General features: G+C 37.7%; 1 long non-coding RNA gene across 1 annotated transcript in view; it reads right to left on the bottom strand.

The window, feature by feature from the left end:
• LOC141544873 (uncharacterized) overlaps window positions 1-21,803 on the bottom strand; it is a 31,038-nt gene extending 9,235 nt beyond the window's left edge. The window contains exon 1 of the long non-coding RNA XR_012482829.1: window positions 21,646-21,803. This is a non-coding gene — a long non-coding RNA (uncharacterized LOC141544873). The remainder of the gene's footprint in view (window positions 1-21,645) is intronic.
• Between the last annotated feature and the right edge of the window lie 568 nt (window positions 21,804-22,371).

Genomic DNA, 22,371 nt, shown 5'->3' with positions numbered 1-22,371 from the left:
GGAATAAGCTGACAAAGATGACTATATAAGGGGAGATAAGAGATAGAAATTTGTTCCATTCCATTGGAATTCCAATTTCAGTCTTAAATTTGCTGCTTTGTTTTGGAGGCATTGGTATTATTGCTTTTCTGACTTTGTCTACTCTCATCTGTTAAAAATGGGATCTATAAAAGATTTCATGATCAAAGGATCCTTCTAAAGTATCTTTGTGACAAGGAACCCTCCAACAACCCTTTCTTGGAAAAATACTTCTAAATAACTGAGAGAAATGCCAGATTTCCAACAGAGGTTAATGAAAATAAAGATATAATTTTCCCATGCAAATTTGTGAAATTTATCCAGGAGCCCTTTGGAGCTTAGTTACCAACTCCATTCTGAAGAAAACTATAGTTGGTTATTTTAAGTAAAAATAAAAAATGTGGGACTGGACCCATATATAATTAGCATATCAAGAAGGAGGTTTTGGAACCAATTCCTTGCATTATTCAATCTTAGAAATTTTGCATGTGCCCCTCAACCCTGAGAATCATCCTTCTTCTTGAAAACTTCTGCTGGTTCTTAATGAATTCTAGTTGGTCTTGACAAATTTTGGTTGTACTTGATGGATTCCAGTTCTTCACAACTGATTCTGCTTTATCTTGACAAATTCTTGTTCAATCTGAACAGATGATTCCAGTTGATCTTGACAGATTATGGTTGTTCTGGACAGATTCCCATTAATCTGGACAAGTTCACTAAACCACCACACTATGACCCTCCCAAGGTTACTGGCTCACAGTAGTCACAGGGTAGAGCCTGACCTCTCAGATCTCTTCTGATAACTGGGCTAGATGGATCTGAGGATCAACAGCCACAAGAAAGATCAAAGCAGGAACAAATTGGAAAAAGAAAATGTGTTTAGATCTCATCCCTTGAGAGACATTGGCCTTTTGTCAACCTTTTTGCCATTTGCCATTTTGCCTTTTGCCACCAAAACTGTTTAAGAAATAAATCCCTAAGGCCAAATTTATCAAGAATAAGCATTTACTTCAATATTGAGAGAGAGAAAGAGAGAGAGACACAGAGAGACAGAGACAGAGAGAGAGAAGAGAGAGACAGAGACAGAGAGAGAGAAGAGAGAGACAGAGACAGAGACAGAGACAGAAGAGAGAGAGAGAGAGAGAGAGAGAGAGAGAGAGAGAGAGAGAGAGAGAGAGAGAGCACCCCACCCAGAAGGACCTTTTCTCCCCAAAACTGAGTCCCAGTATACATATCCAAGAGAACAAAGACCATCAATTAGCACCATTAACAGCAGGTGGGGAAAACAGATACAACACAATTCAGAAGAGAGGAATTTCAAAGAAGTCAGCAGATTCTTGAAAAATTCAACCTTGCTGATGTGAAGGATGTAGAAGACCCTTACCCAAAATGACTATTCAAAGATCACTCAGTAGAAGGCAGATGAGTTGTTTATTGAAAACCTCCAGAGGATGAGCTGTCCCGTCTCGAGATAAGAAAGAGAAAGCTCCCCCAACCAAAATTAAACTCGAAATACAAAAATTAAAAGGAGAAATCAATAAAATTGAAAGTAAAAAAACTATTGAATTAATAAATAAAACCAAGAGTTGGTTTTATGAAAAAGCCAATAAAATAGATAAACCTTTGGTAAATTTGATCAAAAAAAAGAAAGAGGAAAATCAAATTGATAGTCTTACAAATGAAAAGGGGGATCTTTCCACCAATGAAGAGGAAATTAGAGAAATAATAAGGAGTTACTTTGCCCAACTTTATGCCAATAAATTTGATAACTTAAGTGAAATGGATGACTTCCTCCAAAAATATAGGCTCCCTAGATTAACAGAGGAGGAGATAAATTGCTTAAATAGTCCCATTTCAGAAAAAGAAATAGAACAAGCTATTAATCAACTCCCCAGGAAAAAATCCCCAGGGCCAGATGGATTCACATGTGAATTCTACCAAACATTTAAAGAACAATTAGCCCCAATGTTATATAAATTATTTGAAAAAATAGGGGATGAAGGAGTCCTACCAAATTCCTTTTATGACACAGACATGGTACTGATACCTAAACCTGGTAGATCGAAAACTGAGAAAGAAAATTATAGACCAATCTCCTTAATGAATATTGATGCTAAAATCTTAAATAAGATATTAGCAAAAAGACTTCAGAAAATCATCTCCAAGATAATACACTATGATCAAGTAGGATTTATTCCAGGAATGCAGGGCTGGTTTAATATTAGGAAAACTATTAATATAATTGACCATATTAATAATCAAATTAATAAGAACCATATGATCATCTCAATAGATGCAGAAAAAGCATTTGACAAAATCCAACATCCATTCCTACTAAAAACTCTTGAGAGTATAGGAATAAATGGATTATTCCTTAGAATAATCAGGAGTATATATTTAAGACCGTCAGTAAGCATAATATGCAATAGAAATAAACTGCAACCTTTCCCAGTAAGATCAGGAGTGAAACAAGGTTGCCCACTATCACCATTACTATTCAATATAGTACTAGAAATGCTAGCCTCGGCAATAAGAGCCGAGAAAGAGATTCAAGGAATTAGAGTAGGAAATGAGGAAATTAAACTATCACTTTTTGCAGATGACATGATGGTATACTTAGAGAACCCCAAAGACTCTGCTAAAAAGCTACTAGAAATAATTCAAAATTTCAGCAAAGTGGCAGGATACAAAATAAATCCACATAAATCCTCGGCATTTTTATATATCACTAACAAAATGCAACAGCAAGAGATACAAAGAGAAATTCCATTCCAAACAAATGTTGAGAGTATAAAATATTTGGGAATCCATCTACCAAAGAAAAGTCAGGAATTATATGAAAAAAATTACAAAACACTTGCCACAAAAATAAAATCAGATTTAAATAATTGGAAAGACATTCAGTGCTCTTGGATAGGCCGAGCGAATATAATAAAGATGACAATACTCCCCAAACTAATCTATTTATTTAGTGCTATACCAATCAGACTCCCAAGAAACTATTTTAATGACCTAGAAAAAATAACAAAATTCATATGGAAGAATAAAAGGTCAAGAATTGCAAGGGAACTAATGAAAAAAAACTCAGAGGAAGGTGGTCTAAGTGTACCTGATCTAAAGCTATATTATATAGCAGCAGTCACCAAAACCATTTGGTATTGGCTAAGAAATAGACCGGTAGATCAGTGGAACAGATTAGATACAAAGGACAAAAAAGGGTACATCTATAGCAATCTAATCTTTGACAAACCCAAAGATTCCAACATTAGGAATAAAAATTCATTATTCGGAAAAAACTGTTGGGAAAACTGGAAATTAGTATGGCAGAAATTAGATATGGATCCACACTTAACACCATATACCAAGATAAGATCAAAATGGGTCCATGATTTAGGCATAAAGAGGGAGATAATAAATAGATTAGAGGAACAGAGGATAATCTACCTCTCAGACTTGTGGAGGAGGAAGGAATTTATGACCAGAGGAGAACTAGAGATCATTATTGATCACAAAATAGAAGATTTTGATTACACCAAACTAAAAAGTTTCTGTACAAATAATACTAATGCAAACAAGATTAGAAGGGAAGTAACAAATTGGGAAAATATTTTTAAAAACAAAGGTTCTGACAAAGGTCTCATTTCCAAAATATATAGAGAACTGACCATAATTTATAAGAAACCGAACCATTCTCCAATTGATAAATGGTCAAAGGATATGAACAGACAATTCTCAGAGGAAGAAATTGAAACTATATCCACTCACATGAAAGAGTGTTCCAAATCACTACTGATCAGAGAAATGCAAATTAAGACCACTCTGAGATACCACTACACACCTGTCAGATTGGCTAAGATGACAGGAACAAATAATGACAAATGTTGGAGGGGATGTGGGGAAATTGGGACACTAATACATTGCTGGTGGAGTTGTGAAAGAATCCAGCCATTCTGGAGAGCAATCTGGAATTATGCCCAAAAAGTTATCAAACTGTGCATACCCTTTGACCCAGCAGCGCTACTACTGGGATTATATCCCAAAGAAATACTAAAGAGCGGAAAGAGACATATATGTGCCAAAATGTTTGTGGCAGCTCTTTTTGTTGTAGCTAGAAACTGGAAGATGAATGGATGTCCATCAGTTGGAGAATGGTTGGGTAAATTGTGGTATATGAAGGTTATGGAATATTATTGCTCGGTAAGAAATGACCAGCAGGAGGAATACAGAGAGGCCTGGAGAGACTTAAATCAACTGATGCTGAGTGAAATGAGCAGAACCAGAAGATCACTGTATACTTCAACAACAATACTGTATGAGGATGTATTCTGATGGAAGTGGAAATCTTCAACATAAAGAAGATCCAACTCACTTCCAGTTGATCAATGATGGACAGAGGTAGATACACCCAGAGAAGAAACACTGGGAGGGGAATGTAAATTGTTAGCACTACAATCTGTCTGCCCAGGTTGCATGTAACTTCGGATTCTAATGTTTATTGTGCAACAAGAAAATGATATTCGCACACATGTATTGTACCTAGACTATATTGTAACACATGTAAAATGTATGGTATTGCCTGTCGTCGGGGGGAGGGAATAGAGGGAGGGGGGGTAATTTGGAAAAATGAATACAAGGGATAATATTATAAAATATATATATATATATATATAATAAAAAAAAATTAAAAAAAAAAAAAAAGAAAGAAAGAGAAAGCTCATGGTAGGAGGGCTAAAGAAGTAGTAAAGATACATAGCTTTTATATAAGAAATTACATCACAAGTAAGAGAGAATTGAGAAGGGGAGGGGGAGGCATCTAATTGGTTGTTGCTAAGTTGGGGAGCATTGAGAAATAGGTGCTCTCTCCCCTTAATTGAATGTTAGACATGGGTGCCAATAAACCTTCAATATTTAGATTCAATATTTCAATATTTAGATTGATATCATTGAATAGTGATAAATGTCATCATTTCAGGTCAAGTAAATATGATTATAGCTGGCTCGGGCTCAAGTAAATATAGGCCTGCACATATTATACATATCATAAGGGAAACACAGAAATAATGAAAATAAAATACAGAAAAAGAATTCACATATTCTTGTAAGTTCTTCACCTTATCTCGCTCTATTCCCCACATTGAGAAAATCCCCTTATATATGTAGTTAATTCAAAGAAGCATTCTAAAAATTACAAATTTCTGAAGTTACTTTATTCCTTTCCCAAATGAAACTTATTCTTAGATAAGTTAGATTTTTAGATGAAGACATTTTTTAAATGTCTTGGTCACGAGCTCCAAACCATTAAGTTTTCAGCTCTGCTATTGACTATTGTGAAAAGTGAGGGAAATGCTTTTACCAACTTGAGTCTCATTTTCTTCAAGTATGAACATGAGAGAGTTGTTTGGGTGGCTTCTGACTTCCATATAACTCAAAAGCTGTGATCTTTCTCTGTGGTCCAAGCAATTCAGTCACTACATAAGTTTTTATTATCTGCTTACTCTGTGCCTGCCACTGTGCTAATTAATATTGGATGGTATCAAGAAAAAGAAAAGGCAATTCCTACTTTCATGAAGCTTATATTCTCATTCTGTATAATTTATCTCCTAAGTTATAGATAGATGTATTTCATAGATGAAGGGAGTTCCCTAAATTGATCAAAGAATGGCTGACTCAGAGCAAGAAAAGACTATGAGACTATCAACCAAATTTAGAAACAATTAATTCTTAAACTTTTTCCACTCAAGACCCCTTTTTCCCAAGAACTGTTTTCCCTTGTCAATTAAATTAAATTAAAACAAACATTTATTCAGCACTACCAGGTCTTTTCTTGTGTTTTAGGGATTCAAAAACAAGAGATAAAAACAATTCCTCTCTTAAATGGCCAAGACATTTTATGAGACTCTTGGCATATGGGTATATAAAATAGGTATATGAATCAAAACATTTACTGATAATAAATTTTGCAGCCTCCACATTTAGTTACAAGGACTAATCCAAAGTTTAAGAAGCTTTAATCTAATCTATCTTTTATCAGTGAAGAAGCAGAACCCCAAAATGAAGGGACTGGCCCAATATTTCACAGGTACCTGGTGGCAGGGTCAGAATTTGAATATAAGGCCTCTATTTATTTTTCTTCACACATTAACTTGCTTATTCTTATAAAAATAAAGAGGGTGGTGGTGATTGTTTTAAAACTGAATGAGGTGTAAAATGTATGAGATTGCCTGTCATCTAGGGGAGAGAGTAGAGGGAGGGAGGGGAAAATCTGGAAAAATGAATACAAGGAATAATGTTATAAAAAAATTACTCATGCATATGTACTGTCAAAAAATGTATAATTATAAAATTAATAAAAAAAATAAAACTGGATGAGGGGCAGGGATATGTAATTAATGACCCTTCAGAGAGAGTCTGAGTATTCCCAGTTCAAAAGACTCAGTCAAAACTACTTGAAGAATCTGTCTGGAGACTCCAACCCTCCCATCGGTTCTATGCCCCTTTGTTCCTGAGGAGGAAGACCAGAGAAGAGTCTCCACTGAGAAGAGGCCATGTGAGCTCTTAGGAATTCTTGGGAGCCTTTGATGGTGGAGTACTCCTGCTGAAAGAGACCTGGGGAAGAGAGAGGAGCCGGATCCTCTGATGTGGGAACCAAACAGTCTTTCAATAGATGGCTTTGTTTGACCTTTCCCAGGAAGGGAAGCCTCTCTTCCCTTGGCCATTTCATCCATCAGTTTCTGCTGTTGACCTTCAGTCTTCAGCAGAGTCCTTTGTTGCCTGTGGTCATCAATCCATCACCAGGATGGAAGGTATGCTCTGATTATGAATTTTTAAATTTTCTCCTGATATGGAATGGTACTTCTGAATAACAGGAGTGGAGAAAGAGGACATCCTTTAATATCCATCTCTTTTGATACCAAAAAAGAATGTGTAGAAAGAGGATATTTGGGGGGAGGGGGAAACAAGTAGAGAGAATTCTACATTCAAAAGAATGAAGGCTTAGAACTGGAAATGTTCTCAAGTTATCTACTCATATCTCCTATCCCCATTTTTCAATTTCTAGCCCACCCAACAGATCACATTGTACCTGATCTTCTATCTCCACACTTCTGTGTAGACTGTTCTCCCACATGTTGAAGAGATATTGGGTCCCTAATATCCTTCAAAGTCCAAATCACTTGTCACTTCCTGTAGGAAGCTCCCCTTCCATGCCCGTTCCCACTAGCGCCACCCCTCATGAATCAATTTTGACTATAAATTACTTTGAGTCTACTTGATACATATTTTATTTTTAATTTTCTTTGCACACATTGGTTCTCCACAATAGAATGTTGTTATTTGCCCTTTAAAAAAAAAAAAAAAGGATCATGGCATCAGGGAAGTAAGCCATAATTTACAAATGAATTGGACTTAAGTGAGGGAGACCTATGCAAGTTTACCTGCCTCACTTTCCCCTCCAGTGCCATCTGAATCCAATGGCCAGAAAAGAAATCAGGATGACTGGAGGTGACCCTGGATGCCCTGAGAGTCCTTGCCTTTTTAAGCTGATATAACCATATTTCTACTGCCTTGCATGGTGTTTAGTAGGGGCTAATTAAGAAATATTAAATGAATAAACTCATAAAAGTAGTAGGGAAACAAAGCTTCTTAAAGTGTGAGTTGCAGCTCCATAGGGGATCATGTAACTGAAAGTAGGGGTTGTGAAATTATGATTTATTATCAGTAAATGTTTAATTTGTATCTGTATAGACACACACACACGTGCACACTCATGTGTATGTATAAGTCACACAAAAATTGCTCTAGAAAAAAAGGAGTTGCAAGTAGAAAAACTTTAAGAAGCCCTAATCTAATCCAACCCTAAAATTAAAAAAGATTTTTAATAAATCTTTTTTTTGTTTTTACATCACCTTCAGTTTCTAACTTTCCCTACCGGGGGGAATTTATAACAGGGAGGAAATGGCTCAACAAAATCTAACTCTTCAACAGAGTCCAAGGATATATGAAGTGTTCCAAATCCTTAGTCCCCTACCTCTACAAAGAATAGAGAAAATTAAGTCTGTCATAATTCCAGTGGGCTCTGTTTTGTAAATTTGTTCATTTCATTTATATTATGCCGCTCATTGTTTTCTTAGTTCTGTTTATTCTCTATCTGTTCGTATAAATGAATCAATCATTTTAGTATTTATTAGCATCTGCTGTGTTCCAGGAATTGGGGATATAAAAACAAACTGAACCATTGCTGTTCTCAAGATATTAATATTCTAGTGAGTGATGAAACATGTACCTACACGAATAAAAACAAAATATAGACAAACTAAACATGAGTATTTTTTGAAAGGGAGAAGGCATCAGTGGCTGGAGAGGGTCATAATGATTAGGAGAGGTTGTTCTCTAAATTCTTAAGATCATGATTTTGAGCTGAAAGGGACCTGAGAAACCATATATTCCAACATCTTCATGCTTCACATGGAGAAACTGATAGCCAGAGTTTTCCAAACTCATTCAGATGGCAAGCATCAGGGACAGCTCATCTGGTGGGAAAGCAAATATTCTATGAATTTCATATACCACACTTGGGCCATTCTGCAATCAATGGTCATCTCAATTATTTCCAATTCTTTTTTTTTTTTTGAGGCTGGGGTTAAGTGACTTGCCCAGGGTCACACAGCTAGGAAGTGTTAAGTGTCTGAGACCAGATTTGAACTCCGGTCCTCCTGAATTCAAGGCTGGTGCTCTATCCACTGCGCCCCCCCCCCAATTCTTTTCAATAACCAAAATGCTATTTTTCATATTTTGGTACAGTTCCTGGTACATAGTAAATGCTTAATAAGTACCTGTCAATTAATTGACTTATTGGGATCTCTGGATCAAAAGTATGGACATCCTCTTTTTCTTACCATGATTCCAAATTGTTTTCCAGAATGGTTGGACCAATTTGTAACTTCCCCACCAGTGTATTCATGATCCTGTCTTTTTACAGCCCCTCCAGCATGGATTATCTCCATCTTTTGCCATTAGCAGCAAATTTCTAGATGTAAGGTAAAATCTCAGAAATTTAGAGTTGCATTTCTCTTGTGATGAATGGTTTTGAGCTGTCTTCCACATGGATGTTATAGTTGACAAGCCTTTTGAAGACTGTTTAATTGACCATTTATTTATAAGGGAAATAACTTTTGGTCTTATATACTGAACTAACCTAGATATATGCATGTATACATATGTATATATAGACACATTTTATTCATATATATATGTATATGTGTATATATATATATGCACACACACATATGTGTAAATTCATATCTTGGATATTTGATGTATTTGATGGTGTTTGATGCAATTTCAGTCTGTCAACAGAACACATGAGCCTTTTTTTCTTTACTAAAGCTTTTTATTTTTCAAACCCTATGCATGGATAATTCTTCAACATTAACCTTTGCAAAACCTTGTATTCCAATTCCCTCCCCCTTCTCATACCCTCTCCCCTAGATGGCAGATAGTCCAATATATGTTAAATATGATAGCAATATATGTTAAATCTAATATAAGCATTCATATTTATACATTTATCTTGCTGCACAAAAAATCAAATCAAACCAGAAAAAATGAGAAAGAAAATAAAATGAAAGCAAACAACAACAAAAAGAGTGAGGATGCTATGTTGTGATCCACACTCAGTTCCCACCGTCCTCTCTTTGGGTGTAGATGGCTCTCTTCATCACAAGATCATTGGAAGTGGCCAGAATCATTTCATTGTTGAAGAGAGCCTAGTCCATCAGAATTGAGTATCGTATAATCTTGCCGTTTCTGTGTACAGTGATCTCCTGGTTCTGCTCATTTCACTCAGCATCATGTGTCTCCAGACCTCTTTGTATTCATCTTATTGATCATTTCTTACAGAACAATAATATTCCATCACCTTCATATACCACAATTTATTCAGCCATTCTCCAACTGATAGATATCCACTTAGTTTCCAGTTTCTTGTCACTACAAAAAGGGCTGCCACAAATATTTTTGCACATATGGGTCCCTTTCCCTTCTTCAAAATGTCTTTGGGAGGGCAGCTAGTTGGAGCACTAGATAGAGCACCAGCCCTTAAGTCAGGAGGACCTAAGTTCAAATTTGGTCTCAGACACTTAACACTTTCTGTGTGACCCTGGGCAAGTCACTTAACCCCAATTCCCTCAGCAAAAATAAAATAAAATAAAATCTCTTTGGTATATAAGCCCAATAGAAACACTGCTGATCAAAGGGTGTGCACAGTTTGATAACTTTTTGAGCATAGTTCCAAATTGCTCTCCAGAATGGTTGGATTCATTCACAATTCCACCAACAATGTATGAGTGTCTCAGTTTTCCCACATCCGCTCCAACATTCGTCATTATATTTTCTTGTCATCTTAGCCAATCTGAGTTGTCTTAATGTGCATTTTCTCTGATTAATAATGATTTAGAGCACCTTTTAATGTGACTAGAAATGGTTTTAATTTCTTCATCTAAAATTTGTCTGTTCATAACCTTTGATCATTTATCAATTGGAGAATGGCTTGAATTCTTATTTATATATATATAATATTATTATTATTATAAATTTGAGTCAATTCTATATATATTTTAGAAATGAAGCCTTTATCAGAACCCTTGAATAACATGAGTCTTTAAACATTATGATTACCCATTCAAATAAGTTAACTTTAGCTTTTGTAATAACAAAATTTCCAACATATTATAGGAAATTCTTGATCCTTTTACCTAGCACAGTTTTGGCACATAATGAGGTTGGACAATTAGATGGAGAAAGTGCTGGACCACAAGTCAAGAAGATCTGTGTTCAAATCCAACCTCAACTATTTACTGGTTCTATGGAGAAGTGGTTTAACCTCTGCCTGCCTCAGTTTCTTCATCTATAAAATGAAGGTGATTAATAATATCTACTTTCCAGAGTTGCCATAGGATCAGAGGAAATAGCTTGTAATGCTTATATAAATGCAAACACTATTAATATTATTTTCTAATAATTAAGTGCCTATTAGTTGACTGACACTCAATAGGACTGGCCACCCATAATAGAGAAGAAGATGTCTGCTTATTTCCTAATGAGCTAGTTACAGGGAATAGGAGAGGGAGGAAAAGTGTTTCTCCTAAGATAAATGAGACCCAAAGAGAGGGATTAATTAATCCAAGCTCATTGACAGAACTAAGCCATGCTCTTTCAACTACAGCAGACCTCTTGGCATATAGAATTCAGAGTCTCTTCTCTTCCTTTAGCTAGTCCCTGGAACAAATCCCATAGGTTCCTAGCGAATTCTGAACCCAAACTGGGAGTGTCCTGTTTCTTACATGGCCACGGTCTCCCTCTGGTGTCCAATGCTGAGAATTCTCATTGAAACTTTCCATTGACAAGGCCATCTCAGCAACTGAGGATGGAAGCAAGAAATATAGAGGAAGCATATTCACAGTGCAAAGTTATCTCCCAGGGGGTCTCACAGAGCCCCAGGATGGTAGAGTTGGAAAAAACCTTTGAGATCATATAGTCCAATCTTCTCACTTTATAGATGTAAAAGCAAAAGTCCAGAAATATTTTAAGATTTTACCAGCTGGAAGGTTCAGAGAACAATCATTTATTAGTTGCCTACTGTATGCCAGGTCCTATGATAAGCTTACAAATATTATCTCCTTTGAATGTTACAATCACCATGAGGGGTAGATGTTATCAACTGAGACAGAAAGGGAAAGGGACTTGCTCAGAGTCATACTGACTAGAAATGTCCAAGTATGGATTTGAATTCAGGTCTTCCTGACTTCAGAGACTTTATTCACTGTTCCACCTAGCTTGAAGTAATCTCTCCAAATTTCTTATTTTATTCAAGTGGAAACATACATAAGATTGCTCAATAAAAGTCATCTCACATCTCTAGAAATGAGTTTCACTCTCTGCAAATTGAGAATAACAATAAAATATATAGCTTGCTTAAACCTAGAGAGTTTCTAAGGATAATTTGATCTTGAGATTCCTGGATTGATTTCAGGGAATTAGGGAATTTGGATGAAGAAAAAAAATACATTATTTTCACTAATCTCTAATCAAAATTTATAATTTCTTTCAATTGATTAAAAATATGATTCTTAGAATGGATTCGTAGGTTTCACCAGAGGGCCAACAGGATCCATGCTATCAAAAGGATTGAGAACTCCTGGCCTAGTCTCCAATTCACTTGACAAGAGAAGGATGCTGATAACCAGAGAAGGGGAATGATTTGTTCAAAGTCACAAAAATTGCTCTATCTGTTGGCATAGTGGACACCTGCTGATTTTTCTTTTTTTTTTTTCATTTTTCTTTTTCTTTTTTTTTTTTGGTTGATCATTGGTTTTTCATTTTTAAATATTTCCTTCTGTTTTTCAGATGGGCTGGAGGGCAAGTCTTTGACTCATGACTTAGTGCCTTCAGTATTTCACCACATGTGGTTAGCTACATTGAATTGGATCTCATGTTTGAAATGTAGAAACCTTTCTGTATTTTTTGCAAAAAAAAAAATCCCAAATGTAAACTCTTCTTTGGGTCTTGGGGCCATTTAGTTTAGAGCTGGTAGAGACTTCAGAAGCCATCTAGTCCAGGCCTCTCATTTATGGATGAGAAAATCAATGTCTGAAAAGTTTAACTGTCTTGTGCAAGGTGGTAAGAATCAAATGAAGAATATGAACCCAAGTTCTCTGATCTTAGAAATTAATGCTCTTTCCACTGGACCATGCATTTATAGCAGCTAGCTCTGAGTCCCCAAGAAGTGTTACATGGCACATTTTGCTCATATGGAACCTACATCTGTTTTTCTCCCACCTTTCAATCCTATCCTCTGAGACCTTGGCAAACAAATCCAATGCCTTCTTTATATGGCCCGAAATACTTAGAAATCACTTTTTTTTAATTTTTGTCTTTGTAGATCCAGAATAGTGCCTGGCAAAATCTCTCTCCCTCAAGGAGCTTCTGATCCAGTGGGAGGATAAAACATGACCTAAAATAACATGACACGCAATATTATGAGAAATGAAAGACCCTGAAGACAGAAAGATCTGAGATCAAGTCCTATCTTTGATACATACGGGTTGTGTGATCTTGGATAAGTCACCAAACTTCTGAGTGCCTCAGAAACTTTGTCTTCCACAGACCTCTTCACATGCTCAGCTTTGGACATCACAGTTTGAGGAGGATAGTGAGAAAGCTGAAGATTGTTTAGCAAAGGACTAAAAGGGTAGTAAATGGCCCTAGGGACATGTCCTAGAAGGATCATTTGAAAGAACTTAGGAGGTTAAACCTAAGGGATAAAGACATAGACACGTTCAAGATTCAAAAGACTCTGCCATTTATCATAGACATTATCCTCTCAGCATAAAGGATGAATTAGAGAAAGGAATTAAAGAGGGCCAGAGAAGTCAAAGGTTATCAAAATAGTCCTGATGGGTGGTGACATTTTGAAGAAAATAGAGAGGATAAATGCAGGTTCATGGTTAGATGATAAGGAAGGGATCTCTATGGCCACACAATTCAACTCTCTCACTTGACACATGAGGAAAGAATTCCGGGTTAGTTAAATAATTTGCCCAAGATCCCCAAAGTATCAGAAACAGAATCTATACCTTATTCATTAGAGGGTAGCTGGGTGGTGCCATAGTGGACAGAGAACTGGTCCTGGAGTCAGGAAGACTCATCTTTATGAGTTCAGATCCAGCCTCAGGCACTTATTGGCTATCTGACTCTGGTCAAGTCACGTCACCCTTTCTGCCTCAGTTTCCTCATCTGTAAAATGAGCTGGAAAAGGAAATGGCAAACTACTCTGATTGAAAAGGGGATAAGTTGAGTCTGCAACATGGTGAGGTTGAGGTACCAGTGAAGTAAAGGGGAGATGAGGGCCTGAAACCCAAAATCAGGATAAAGACTTAGAATAGAGATAGGAAAATCAGTTTCAAAGATGGTAATTGGAGCCATGGGAGCCAATGTTTCTACAAAGGAGGAGTATATAGAATTGAGAGAAGACCAAGGAGTTAGGTGGTTAGAGCATTGGCCCTGGAGTCAGGAGGATATGAATTCGAATCCTGCCTCTGATAATTATTACCTGTGTACTTTGGGGCAAGCAATTTAGTCTTCCTGAGTCTCAGTCTTCTCATCTGTAAAACAAGAACCATGGATTGGATTGACCTTGGAAATGTTTTCTGCCTCTTGTGACCTTGGCAAATGACTTCACAGCTCTCTGCCTCAGTTTCCCCATCTGTAAAATTAAGGGACTAGATAAGATGGTTTCTAAGGTCTCCTCCAACTCTAGATTCCAGTTCTTTGTTGTAACAAAAATTACTGCTGTAAATACATTTGTACATATGGATCCTTTCCCTCTGTCTCTCATATTTTAGGAAATGTGCCTAGTAGTGATGTCACTGGCCCAATGCTCTTGTGGAGAGAGATTATACAATTGAATAAATGGGTCACAAATAGGTTGTTTTGTTGTTTTTAAGGATTGAGAATTCATAACCTTATTTACAGGCAAATGAAAAGAGATCTCAGGTAAAGGAGAAGCTAAAGATATTTGAGAGACAGGAAATTTTCAGAGCAGAATTCTGCAGAGGGGGAAAGAAAATGCGATCATGGCTGTCAAATGGGTAGAGGAATTACTCTTATTCTGAGATTAAGGATATCTTGCAAATATCACCATGCCATGCTTCATCTTTTATTAGCTATTAAAAATTACATATTCAGCTGATGTTCTTTTCCCTCAGAAGAATGTTCTAATGTAGAACTGTCTAGTTTTAAGATAGACAAGGACATTTTAAAATTATTCATATCTATTGTTTTTTTTTACTCTCCTTTATTTCCAAATGTGTTCTCTAACTTAAAAGCCCATTCCATGTATCAAAGAATAAAAAAGAGAGTAGAGATGGGGACGCTGAAAAAAAAAGTTATAAAGATGAATTTTAAAAGGAAGGGGGGAAATAATAATTGTTCAAGAAAATTAGTCAACACATCAATTGAATTGGACATTATATGCAATGCTCCACACCCCAAGGAAGGGGAACATATTTTCTTCTCTCCTCTGCAGGGCCAATATTGATAATTATAATTGTACAGTTTTTTTAATTGTTGTAATATACAGAAATGCGTGTGGGTGTGTGGGGTAGACGTATGAGAAGGAGAAAGAGGTAGGGAGATAAAGGGAGAAAGAGAAAGGAGGAGTTGGAAGGGGCATAGAGGGAGAAAGAGAGAGAGATGGCAAGAGAGAGGGATAGAAAAAGAGGAAAGGGAAGGAGGGAAAAAGGAAAGAGAAAGAAAGGGAGATGAGAGAGATGGGAGGAGAAGAGAGGGGGAGAAAGGAGAGAGAGAGAGAGAGAGAGAGAGAGAGAGAGAGAGAGAGAGAGAGAGAGAGAGAGAGAGAGAGAGAGAGAGAGAGAGAGGAGTGTGAGTGAGTATGTGTTAAGGAACAGACTTATGAGGGAAAAGAAAGAGGCAGGGAGGGAGAGAAAGGGAGAGAGAAAAGAGAAGAGAGAGATAGGTGGCAATAGAGGGGAGAGAAAAAAAGAGAAGGAGGAGAAAGGAGAGAAGGACAGATAGAGAAACATAAGGAGGGGGAGAATATGTTTTCTTGGTTCTGTTACCTGTTTACTCTATCATTTCATAGAAATCTTTCCCTACTTTTCTGTAGTCTTCATATTCATTGTTTATTATCATATACAATTTGTTTAGATATTCCCTAGTCACTGAATATCTACCTTGTTTTCAGTTCTTTGTCATATAAAAAGTGTTTTATAAATGTTTTGCTTTGTTTTTTTTTCCTTTGTCTCCAGCTTCCTTGAGATATATGCTAGCAGTAGAATCCCTGGATCAAGGAGAATGGACACCTTTCTCACTTTATTGACAGAACTCCAGATTGTTTTCCAAAATCTTTGGAGAAAAGGTGATTTTCCCCTACTTTTTGTGATTGTTTCTACAGAAAAGTAAAGACACTGAAATTGAGGAAGAAGCCATTTTTATAGGAACTCTCCTAAAACATTTAACTCTCTCCTTTCACCAGTTCTTACCCAAGTTGTCTTTGACCTTTGACCTTTCTTGGCCATGAAGGACCCCAAATACTACATAAACTTCCTCCAATGCTGCCTGACAGCAGCTTCCTGGCCAACTTGCCAGCATCTCTATGATGGACCCATGTTGTCCTAGTGACCAGTGATGGCGAGAAGGCACTCGCTGCCTCTGTCTTCCTCCTCCTCTGGCTCTAGCCTCTTCACTTCTCTCTCTGGTGCCATGAAGCAGATCATACAAGCAAACTTGAAGATGATGGAGCTTCCATTGCCCCATCATCACCCAGAAATTCAAGATCCTGTTGATGGTGGATGATGGACATATAAACTACTGGTAAGCAATGAGCTTGAGTTATCTTTTAGGATCTTGTAGAGACAGGTGATGTACCTTTGAGGTACCCTGAGGTAATAACAGAAAAGATCTGCCAAAATCTCAGAGCCTCAAGCTGCCATTATCTCATAATTTGGTGGCTCAGAACAAGAAGTGGGAATGGATTCATTCTTTGTATTTGTGACTATAGTTCCTAACACAACTGCTGCCTGATTGATTGTTTGAAGCAGAGAAATGAGAAATTGAAATGTTTCCCCCATGTAACCCAGGATCCTTTGATTCAACACTATACTATACACGCACACACACACACACACACACACACACACACACACACACATATACACACACACACACACCTGAAAAAGATTGATCTTAGGATAAGAACATTGCCTAAATGTTGCTGATTCTGGGGTTTAAAAAGGAAAGCAATTAAAGTCCCTAGAAATAGAATCCTAGAGCTAAAATGAGAAGGGAAGAAATTCTCTAAAACTTTTAAGTTGTCAAGTAGTCACTGATCTATATCAGGGAGGGAGTTACCACACTGGGAGTTCCTCAAACTGATGCAACCACAGATCCAGACCAAAAATCAACAGCGTCATTGTTCTCTATGACCTAGAAGATTGGGTTCAGTTCCAAGTGCTACATTTTGGCAAGGACAAGAGTACAGGAGGTTCAAATCTATACCACAGGATTCTCAGTTTAAGGAATTGAGAATGTTTAAGCTGGAGAAGACAAGACTTAGGTTAGATATGACTATTGCTTTCAAGTTGTTTTAGGAGCCCTTATGCTCCTACTGGATTCAACTCATTAAAATGTCCCTAGCAGGCAAAACTAAGAATAAAGTTTCATATGTCTGTGTCAGTTTAAGTAGCATTTATTAAGAGCCTACTGTGTGGCAAGCACTTCATGCATGAATTTCTCACTTTATCCTCATAACTCTGGCAGGTTAAGTTCTATTATTGCTTCCATTTTACAGCTAGGGAAACCAAAGCAGAGAGAAATGAGGTGACACATAGGGTCACATAATTAGTAAATAAGTTTATGAGGCCAAAAGTGAACTCGGATCTTTCTGACTCCTACTTCAGTGGGCTGCCATTTTCCTTTTGAAAGAGGCAACCTTCAGTCTAAGACAAAGGAAAACATAATAGCAGTTATAGTCATCCCCAAGTAGGATCATACATTTAATATTGGAAGAGATTTTAGAAGTCATCTCATCCAGCTTCTCCATTTCACAGATGAGGAAACTGAGACTCAGGGAGGAAAAACTTGCCTGAGGTCAGACATTAAAAAGGCAGAATTTGAGAATCTTAATTTTTAAAATTAATCTTTTACATGCTTTATAAGCATTAGGTCATTTTATCTTCATAATAGTCCTTTAGAAGTAGATGTTATTAAGCTCATTTTACAGATGAGGAAAATGACACTTGCCAATGTCAAATAGTAAGTGTCTGAAACTGGGCCTTCCTCTTCCTCATCTCTAAAGGTTTGTGGAGATGTGATGAAGCTTGGAGATGGTTTAATGCTGATCAATAGCTAAATGGGGTTCCAATGTTTCGTATGTTAGATCAAATGACCTCAGAAAACCTCTCTAAGGGCTTCTTGGGTTCTATTATTTCAAAATGTCAGTGTATCTGTGATCAAGCTGATCTGGATGTTCTCTCCGGTGAGCAGATCAAAATCCATGCCTTTCTATCACTCTTGTTTGGTTTACTTGGCTCTTGTCCATGTCCCCTCAAAAGATGGCCCCAGAGAGACCAGTCAACATGTTGGGGGCTTCCTGATATCTTCAGAGTACCAATGAAGTACTTCAGCTATGAATCTATTATCCCTCATTATGTGATCTTTTTCAGCCATAACTTCTATAATGATGTCCTTAGATGCTCGTTATTTCTTAGATATTACAGCCATCTCTTCTATCTAGCACCTACCTCTCCGAGGATCTTTGAATTTTTGTAAAGATTATATGAGGTATTTAATTAATTAATATTAAGTGCTTCACAAGCCAAAGCCCTATATGAAATACTCATTATTTCATGAGAACTAGCAGTTCCCATAGGTTATCAGCCCATTACTATTTAACATTTTTGCTATAGACCCTCTTTTTATTGTTATGTGTCACTCTGGTAAAGGGATCCTAGATCTAGAACTGGAAAGAACCACTTACTTCATCTGGTCATGTATCAATCTGATCAAAGGATCCTAGATCTTGTACTGGAAGGAATCATAGAAATTATCTAGTCATGTATCATTCTGATCAAAGAATCCTACATCTAGAACTGGAAGGAACGTAAGAGTTTATCTAGTCATGTATTATTCTGATCATAGAATCCTAGATCTAGATTCCATAAGGAACCAAAGAGGTCATCTGATCATGTGTTACTCAGATTATAAGATTCTTGATCCAGAACTGGAAAGAACCATAGAGGTCATAAAGTCATATATCATTCTAATCATAGGATCCTAGATCTAGAGAGAACCATAGAATTTATCTAGTTATATAATTCTGGTCATAGGATCCTAGATCTAGAACTGGAAGGAATCATAGAGTTTATCTGGTCATATCTTACTTTTATTATAAGATTCTTGATCTAAAATTGGAAAGAACCATAGAGTTCATTTGGTCATATTCTAATCATAGGATCTTAATCTAGAACTAAAAAGAACCATGGAGTTCATTGAGTAGAACCCTCTCACTTTACAGATAAGGAACCTAGGTCCCAGAAAGATAAAAAGGCCTACTCAAAGACTCAGGTATTAAGTGGCAGAGCCAGAATTTGAATTCAAGACCTGTAACTCAGTTTAGCCACACTGCTTCTTTCCCTTGTCACTCCCCTGTATTTCTTATAGAAGCATCTAGATCTCCCTTCAGAGTTTTAATGGATCATCTAATGCAATCCCTTCCATTTATAGAAGAAAAAACAGCCAAAAAGAGATAAAATTACTTGCCAAGGTCTCAGCAATAAGTCATAGTGAGGTACAAATGGAACTCCAAGCCTCTGACTTTCAGAGCCATTGCCTTTTCCATGACACTATTTTCCTTCCTTCAAGGACTAGTAGATCTGCATATGGCACTGTCATGAATAATTATTGTATTTTCAGCAGCCTTCTGGCCATATTTGAGACTCGATTGGGGTGAAGACATGGGGTATAGGACACTAACAGACCCCACACATCCAAGTTTGCTTCTGTGCCAATTCATTTAGTAAGAGCCAACTGTGGGCAAAGCACTGTCCCAGGTGCTGAGGACACAAAGTAAAAAACTGAGACCTGCCCTCAAGAAGCTCAGGTCCTAGCAGAGGGATGAATATTCTCATTCACAAATAAGTAAATGGAAAGTATTGTCAATTACATAAAGCAATTTCTTTAATTACTTTACTTTAATTATTAATTTATTTTTATCTTATTTTATCTTTATCTTATTTTCCAATTTTAAATAAATAATATTAATTATTATTTAATTATATTATAACAAATTGTAAATCTTAATTAATTAAGTTAAATTTTAAATATTTCATTTTTCTTTTCTATTCCCCCAAAGCTACAACAACAAAAAGAAAACCCTCATAAATATTTGTAATTACTTGAAACAAAGTCTCTCATTGGTCGTGTCTAAAAATGTCTGTCTCTGTCTGCGTTTTGATCCCATCAGCCATCCAGGCAAGAGGGAGGCAGCAGACTTCATCACCAGGATCCTGCTTTGTTATTACATTTCCTGGAGTTCTAAAGTTTCACCATGATCAAGCAACTTTAAGGGGAGAACATTGACTCTGGGAACAGAACGAGAGGGAATCACTCCACACAATGGCACAAGGTAATCACCCAATCCCTAGATGGCTCTAAAATGTCCCTATTTCTTTTGCTGACAAAATGATGGGAAACAAACTTGCTTGTGTCTATACCCAGAGTCTACATACCCTAATTGATCCTCAAATGTGGCCAGAGGAAGCCTGCTGAAAATAAGTCTTCATTGCAATGCTCCATATGACCACCAGATGGCAGTCATGTCTCACTTTCTCCCTTTGGATCAGCCCTACATGGGCAGGATTTCTGACAGTCAAGTTCTTCCCAGTGCCTTCCTTCCCTTAGCAAGCAACCCTACCTTGTCATTTAGAACATTTAGTCAATGACAAGGGAGAAGTCCATGGGAGCCCACATGGCTCCCATTCTTTCTCTATTGGAAGATTAAAATGGAGAAGGCTGGGGAAATGATAAAATGATATAAACATGAACCCAGAATGCAAAGCTGGGGATAGCCTGAGGGCCCCTATAATCTTACAGGAGGAATTTGGCCTCTTTCTCCCAGTCTCGCTGGGCCCAAGCTTGGGATCAGCTCCTCAGATCTCAGTTATTCATGCAAAAATATTTGGATCTCTGTGGGGACTTATGGGAATATCCCTGTATTGACCTGAGACACTGGATGCTCACCAGGTGGGCCACGAGTCCTAGTTAGCCAGGAGTAGTAGATTTGGAGTAATCAGGGATACTTGGCCCTGGTTTAATAGGGACTTTAGAACTTCAGAATTGAGCAGAAGCTCAGACTGCCAGAGCTGGAAGTGGTCCACCTTTAGGTGGAAGGGATTTTAGAATAGAACAAAGTGACATAGCTGGGAGGTTCATATATCATCTCCGTTTCACGCTTTCCTTACCTGTAAAATGAGATTAGACTAAGATCTCCTCCAGTTCTAAATTTTTTGAACTGGGTCCAAAATCTAAAATTATACTAATTGCTAATCTGATGTCCCCTCTACTTCATCACATACAATCAACAGTTCCATTCAGTCCTTTGGACAGGAAGGCGTGGAAGGGACCTGAGGGGGGATGGGGAGAACATTCATCCTTGTCTCTCACTGCTCTCCCTTGAAATTAATACTTTTCACTGCTCTGAAAGGTCCCTCAGAAAGCATACCCATCAGCTGACTTGGGACGGACAGAAAGTTGAGGGGTTTCTATTTTTATGAACTTATTTCTATTTTTAAATGGCTGTTCTCCTGATGGTGGTAAAACAGGCATTTGGGGTAACTATGCTCAGCTGTTCGCCTTTCCCCTCCCCGGCTGCTTTACGAGGCTGTGTGTGTACAGGTTGTATGGCTGAGCTGTAGAGTGTGTTATGTGTTCAATCCAACACCCTGAAAAGGAATAAACAGCAAACCAGCTTTAGAGAAGCTGCCCCACCTTGGATTGAGGTTTGGGGATGGGCAGTGGGTGGGGCAGGGACATGGATAGGAGGCTGTCTCCTACCTGAGAAGAACATCCCTGATCTTAGCCTGCTTCAACATAGACCAGCCTTCCTCCTTCTAAAGCCCCAGTGAGGCCGGATGTTCTGGAATGCTGGCTGCCCTCTCCCTTTACCTCACCCATGGCATTGTGCCCGGAATGTCCACTATTCCATTGGAACAATGACCAATTCTTACCTTTGCTTTTCCCCAGCCCCTACTTATTGGTTTTCCAAGAGGTAAAAGAAGGGGGAAATTTCATATTGGAAAATTCCACAGCTTCCTGCTCACTAACCAGTTCTGTCTCCTTTTTCTGTCTCCCCCACCCCTTCTTTTCTCTCTCTCTCTTTCTCCTCTCCTTTCCCCTCTCCCTCTCTCTTTCCCCCTCCTTTACTCTCTCTCTCTCTCTCTCTCTCTCTCTCTCTCTCTCTCTCTCTCTCTCTCTCTCTCTCTCTCTCTCTCTCTCTCTCTCTCTCTCTCTGTCTCTCTCTGTCTCTCTGTCTCTCTCTGTCTCTCTTTCTGTCTCTCTCTCTCTCTCTCTCTCTCTGTCTCTCTCTCTCTCTCTCTCTCTCTCTCTCTCTCTCTCTCTCTCTCTCTCTCTCTCTCTCTCTCTCTCTCTCCTTCTCCATCTCCATCGCTGTCTGTGTGTTTCTTTCTGTGTGTCTGTCTCTCTGTCTCCCCTCCCCAGACTGGAGGAGGGGAAGACGTTTTCTTAACATAGTCCCAACTTAAATTATAATTTGCCTGAAAT

Source organism: Sminthopsis crassicaudata, chromosome 5 (genome assembly GCF_048593235.1).
Source record: "Sminthopsis crassicaudata isolate SCR6 chromosome 5, ASM4859323v1, whole genome shotgun sequence".
Classification (NCBI taxonomy): domain Eukaryota; kingdom Metazoa; phylum Chordata; class Mammalia; order Dasyuromorphia; family Dasyuridae; genus Sminthopsis; species Sminthopsis crassicaudata.
Note: the sequence above shows the minus strand (reverse complement) of the source record. Positions and strands in the feature narration are given on the sequence as shown.